Source organism: Coenobita brevimanus, chromosome 51, assembly GCF_032717465.1.
Source record: "Coenobita brevimanus isolate Jiangsu-jjx chromosome 51, ASM3271746v2, whole genome shotgun sequence".
Taxonomy (NCBI): domain Eukaryota; kingdom Metazoa; phylum Arthropoda; class Malacostraca; order Decapoda; family Coenobitidae; genus Coenobita; species Coenobita brevimanus.
Window position 1 is genome coordinate 23588395 of NC_137004.1, and position 6205 is coordinate 23594599.

General features: G+C 50.4%; 1 protein-coding gene across 1 annotated transcript in view; it reads right to left on the minus strand.

Annotated features, from left to right (window-relative positions):
• Positions 1–492, minus strand: part of LOC145400248 (acetyl-coenzyme A transporter 1) — a 105744-nt gene extending 105252 nt beyond the window's left edge. The window contains exon 1 of the mRNA XM_080272763.1: positions 412–492. The gene's annotated coding sequence lies outside the window, so the exon portion shown is untranslated. The remainder of the gene's footprint in view (positions 1–411) is intronic.
• Positions 493–6205: the final 5713 nt, after the last annotated feature.

The window sequence follows — 6205 nt, forward strand, 5'->3', positions numbered from 1 at the left end:
AGTTCCTTCTTCCTTGTATAAAAGGAAAGGCATACAGTATGTCTGGTTAAACATTACAACTTAAACTGCTGTTCTGGCTTCTCAGTACTATCCCTATGTGTCAGTTCTGCTTCAGGTAAGTTATTGTGCCGGTGAGTCTCAATTGGTCCGTCAGGTAAAACCACTAAAAGGTGCCTAGAGAAACTGATGGATACTACTCAGCCAACTCGTTATGTAACTGGTAAAAGCTAATCTGTCTGACTACGGTAGGCGATACTAATGGGCACCAAACAACATGACAGCTGTGACACGTTGCGGGAACCGTACCAAAATCGCATCTTCCATGACGTAAAGCTAATTTTCTATCAGATCAAATTCTATGGCCATCAGTAGATAGCTTTCTCTCATACGTTTACATTCTATGGTACTTACTGTCATAAACTGGTAAATACATGCAGCATCAACAGACATCTGCGACCTATTACGTCAACATCCCGGATTCACTCTGGTCTTGTCATACGACAATACGACATCGTCCTTTTACCTTATTGTTATTATTATTTTCTTACGATATAACAAACAACATAATTATTTCATGTTTTATAACAATTGACAAAGTATCATTTACGTAACACTTAACAATGCCGAGACTAACTGGACATTTACAATCGGATAAGAAATATACAATGCTCTTGTGAAAATACTAATTATATATATATATATATATATATATATATATATATATATATATATATATATATATATATATATATATAGATTACAAGAACGTTTCGAATGGATAAATAAAATATCTCTAAGCTTTGTGGGCTTGGGACATGAACTAATGATTACACCTGTCCCACACCATGACATCCAATTATTCGTGTGTCACTAGGCACCCTTTGCATATTCTCTGGGCATAAAATATTAAATATGTGATTTTCTGTGATGTACAGAGAGCCACTTTGACTTAAGCAAACTACTCTTTCCATGGGGTAGGCTACTTAGTTTATAGACAATTTCCCGTGAAGACTATTCCCCGTCAAAATATGGACGATTCCGCTCCCGGTCATTATAAATTTACTTAATATTAATGAATACCGTAATCATTAGAATACCATAATCATTAATTTTCATGGGGAACTATCAGTGTCCAAGCCCAATCAATATCGTTAAATTTGGAAATGATTTGCAGATACTTACAGACGTCCTTCTGGAAGAGGCTCAATGAGCCTGATTCCCATAAATATTTTGTAGCCAAACAACTTGACATTAGTTTTACTACATAGACTTATGTGTTTGAAAGTTTTATTTGATTAACACTATATTAAACAATGTGACTGGAATGTACATAATTGGTTTGAAGCTATGAAGAATATTTGTCCCGAGATTTAGATGGTTAATTTACCTAGTTTATTGATAATATTTATTGTAATGCTGTGTTTTTAAGGCGACTTCTCGTCGCAAAAACACTAGCTACTGAAGCGGGGTCCTCTTTCTAGACCGGGTGTAAAGCACTAACAAAGGAACAGGACATAAAAACCAGACAGTATACCGTATCACATCTATTACCTAGGTCCTACTCATAACAGTGTACATACAATGATATTTAGTATACAGAGAAACAGAGATACAGAATTAACACTTGGCTTCACAGAATGATCATATATATTATCACTATTACACAGGGAGACCGCGGGTATTCTTTAATAGGGTTCTCAAGTCACTTGGAAGGTAATATGCAAATGGGGTTGTTCACTTTATGTTCTTGAATGGGATTCTCATGTCATTGAAGGGTAATATAAAAATGGGGTTGTTCACTTTAAGAATACCGAGATTGAGAGTCTGTTTCGAGGATATTACTATAATAGAGGTAGGGTGCGGATAGCGACACTCGACACTGTCACCTGGTCACGGAGACACGTACACTTAACTTTCAACTCGCCCGCGCACCTACCTCTGGACTCACAGAAAACTCCCTGGTTCCTTGATGTGGGGAGGTGTCACTGTCACTGTTTTTCCCCTTGTTTCCTGGGTTTAGTAGTTCACTGTTGCACTTAGGATACAGGGAGGCTCTCCTGTCTGGGGGCCTCGACCTGAGAGGCGGCCCTCGTACTAGGGCAGCGCCGGTGGGGTGCAGGGAGGCCCTGTGGTCTGGGGGCCTCGACCTGATCGGTGGCCCTCAGGACTGGGGCCGAACAACCGGAGCAGTCGGGCCTGTTTCCTCCGACTCCGGGGAGTGAGGGAGTCTGGATCGCCTTCGTCGTGGACTGCGGAGTCAGGCCTGGGCGTCCTGGAACTGCGGGTACCAAGGGGGAGAGGCGCCATCAGGACTGGACTGCGGCAGCGTCTCCTGCGGGGCTCCGGCAGGGACAAGGAACTCCCGGGTGTGGGCGGTAGGTCCGATATCGGGCCTTGCCACCACTCTAGTGTCTCATCCGGGACTATATTCCCGGATGGCGATGAAGGGCTCCCCGAAGGGAAAGAGGCTAGAGGAGGACTCACGCTACCCGTGGTCTCTCGAGTGTGTCTGGAGGCCTGAGCCGGGGATCTCCTTCCCCTATTGCGCACCTTGGCTGTGGCCATGAACTTGCCCGGCGTACGGGGTACACCTATAGGGTGATCGATGTCGCCCTTTCATCGTGGCAAGGGACCGCCGGCGTGGTGTTCCTCCCGTAGTAGGAGACAAGCCGGAGTGAGGGGCACAGAGGCCACACTCTCTCCAATACGGACTGATCCTACCTGCAGGGAATTCTCTACCCTGGTACGTGCCCCGGCTGGAGCCGAGTGTCTGCCCGTACGGAAGACGACTAACGGGCGAACTGGTTCGCCCGTCCGTTGCGGCAGGGTACCGACCCCGGGACGCCGCTTCCGTAATAGGGTAGTGCTACACATATGGTAGCAGGGGCTCTTTACCCTGGACGGTATTCTGGCCGTAGCCGAAGAGCAGCTGGAGAGGGATGCACAAAGGCAACTCTCTCTCCCTAGTGTGTTAAGGCCAGAGCCTGGGGTCACCTTCCCCTCTGCACACTCTGTTAGGCCGTAGCCTAGGTCTGTCAATCTCTCTTTACTTTTATTTAGGCCGTAGCCTTGGGCCTCCTGCCCTAGAGGGTGTAACAAGACCGTCAATACGGTGTTACCTGGGACTGATTTGGCTTCAGTCCCACCCCTATTCTGACAATCACTACCCTGCCCGCACAGTAGTTCAGTTCCCCTGATCACCTGGGGTTGGGGCACTTGCGGGGAATAGGGGCTCAGGGCCGTGATGCTCTGATGACCCTCTTGCCCGAGATCACTAACCTCACCGGTGTGTCCTCCTGGGGTGGTGGTGGGGTGGCGGCTCGGTGGTGGTGTGGGGAGTGGTGAGGTGGGAGGTCCTGCGGCGGGCACGGCGGGCATTTTACCACCCTCTGCATCGTTGAAGTCACGGCCCCGTGACTGGAGGTGGTAGGTGGTAGAGGTGGCTGTCTGGTAGGCCGGGGTAAGGTGTTGGGTGAGACTGACCCAGTAAGTGGTGAACTGGTTGGGCTCCTGATGGAGGTTGAGCGTGAAGTGGAGGGAGGATGGATGGTTGGTCCGGCGTAGGAGGCGTAGCAGGTGGTCGGTGCCCTTGACTCTGGTTGGTGGGTGGTTGTATGGTTGCCAGCGGACTTTCGTCACCTTCATCTTGGGGAATAGTGCCTGGTGGGGAGATGAAATTTGAATGCTGGAGAGTGATGGGAGGTTGGTGGTTTTATTGGGGCTAATTTGGTGGGAGGAGCGTCGTCCTTTGGGGAATTGGGAAAGTTCCAACGTGCTTGGTGGAGGGGTAGGGTTATGGGGGAGGTGTTTGGGGGGGTATGTGGGGAGGGTGGGTTTTGGGGTGGGTGTGTGATGGGTGGAGGTGTTGGTGTGTATCTTGTGGGTGGGCGTGAGAGTCGTCCTGATCTGGTGGTGGTAGTGGTTATGGTGGGTGTGGGTGGTGAGGCTGGTTGTGTGCGTGGTGGTGGTGAGGGTGTGCGGTGATGAGGGGGGGGGATGGTTGGGGGTGTGGTGTGGCGCGTATAATGGGAGTGGTCATGAGGAAGGGCGGTGGTGGGTGTGGGGGTGGTGGGGTGGCGAGTGGTGTGGTTTTCGGGGGGGGGGGCGGTTGTGGTGATGTGGGCGGCATGGGTGAAGTGGGTTGGGAGGTGGTGGGTGGATGGGTGTTTGGTGGGTGAATTTCAGGTTGTGAGGTAGTGGTGGTTTCAGGCTGTGGTGGTGGTGAGTCGGGGGGTGGGCTGGTTGCTGGAGAGTTTGAGGAGGGTGGTGAGAAGGAGTAGGAGTAGGAGTCTGGGGGGTGATTCTGAGAAAGGTCGGGGTGGCCAGGTGTGCGGGCCGGGGTGCAGGTAGGCTTAGTGCGGGGGTGGGCGGTGTCGGGTGGGTGGAAGGGGCGCACGTGGCGATTTCTGTATGTGCAGTGTTGTCCTTGTTGATCCACAGTGACTTGGTATGGGTTGGGTACTCGCACAATTTTGTAAGGTCCGTTGAATCGGGGGGAGGTCTTGGGTGGGGTAGGCAGGTTTGCTACAACAACAGACTGGCCAGGTGTGTATGGGTTGGAGTGGGTTGCATCAGGTGCTAAGTCTTGTTTTGAATGCAGATAGTGGAGGGGGCGTTTGAGGTGGTGGAGAGGGTCGGTGGTGGAGGGTGGGGTGGGCGGTTGTAGGTGGTGGCGGAGTGGTAGGAGTAGGGGCGATTCTCCGAAGACTCTTTCGTGCGGAGTTATTCCATCTTCTCTTGGGCACGTATTTAAATCCCATTGTATGATCTTGACGTGTGCAGGCCAGTCTTCGTTTCCCGTTTGCATAATGCGTGTGCGGACCTGATTCATAAGGGAGCGATGGCTTCTCTCGCAGATGCTGTTGCCCTGGGGCCGGTAGGGGGATGAGTGAGAGATGTTGTATCCGAATATGGTAGCTAGTTCTTCCCAGATTTTTCCCATAAATTCTGGAGCATTATCAGAATGAAGGGCCTGTGGGATCCCAAAATAAGGGAATACATGTCGGGTGAGGGCATCAGCGACTGATAGTGCGGTGTGATCCTTGGCGGGGCAGGCGATGATAAACTTAGAATATACATCCACGAAGGTAATTATGTACTTGTAGCCTGCTTTTGGTGTGAGAGGGCCGACGACGTCTAAGGAGAGTAGTTGCCACGGTTTTTGTGCTGTTAACTTTCCTGTAGGGCCTGGTGTTCGGGTGATGTCCTTTCCGAGGGCGCACGCTCGGCATGATTGTATGATCTTCTTTGTGATGGTGGATGGGTTTGGGGTCCAGTACATATCATTAAAGACTTGTAGCAGCTTCTTCGTTCCCAGGTGGATGCCATTGTGGGCATGGAGGTGGAGCATGGTGTTGTGGGCAGTGGCTGGGCTAAGGACAATTTGTCCGTTAGGGTCGAAGAGATGTTCGCCGTGTGGATGGAGTTTGGTGAACGTGGTCTGTGGAATCCAGGTGGGGCGTTGTTTATTGTTCCACATCTGGACCAGGTCTGGTTCTGTCTTGATGGCGTTGATTGGGAGACGGGATAGGGCATCGGCGTTGGTGTGGAGTTTGCCTGGTCGGTATGCGATTTCGAAGTCATACTCTTCGAGGGTCTCTCGCCAGCGTATCAGTTGGGCATTGTTGGTGTTTGATTGCCGTAGCCATTGTAGGGATTGGTGATCTGTAATGACTATTACATGGGTGCCTGAAATGTAGGACCTAAAATATTCTACGGCCCAGATGATCCCTAGGCACTCACGTTTGGTGGCCGCGTAGTTTCGTTCTGCCGCATTCAGGGTGCGACTGGCACAGGTGATGATGTGTTCTCTCCCATTTTGTACTTGTGCAAGGACAGCCCCTATGGCGATGAGGGACACGTCAGTATACAGGCGGAATGGGAGGTTGTAGTCTGGGAACGCGACTACTGGGGCGGTGGTTAACTTTGATTTGAGGGTGGTAAATGCTGTTTTCCTTGTTTCAGTCCACACGAAAGGCTCACCCTTTTTTGTTAGATCGTGAAGGGGTTTGGCAATGTCAGCGAACCCTTTGATGAACCGCCTAGAGTATGATGTTAACCCCAGGGAGGCTCTGGTCTCATGTACGTCGCGGGGCAGGGGGATGTCTGCGATGGCTCGAAGTTTATCTGGGTCTGGTGAGATGCCTTCGGCGTTAATTAGATGTCCTAGGAAAGACACTGATCTCTCTGCCAAGACGCATTTTGT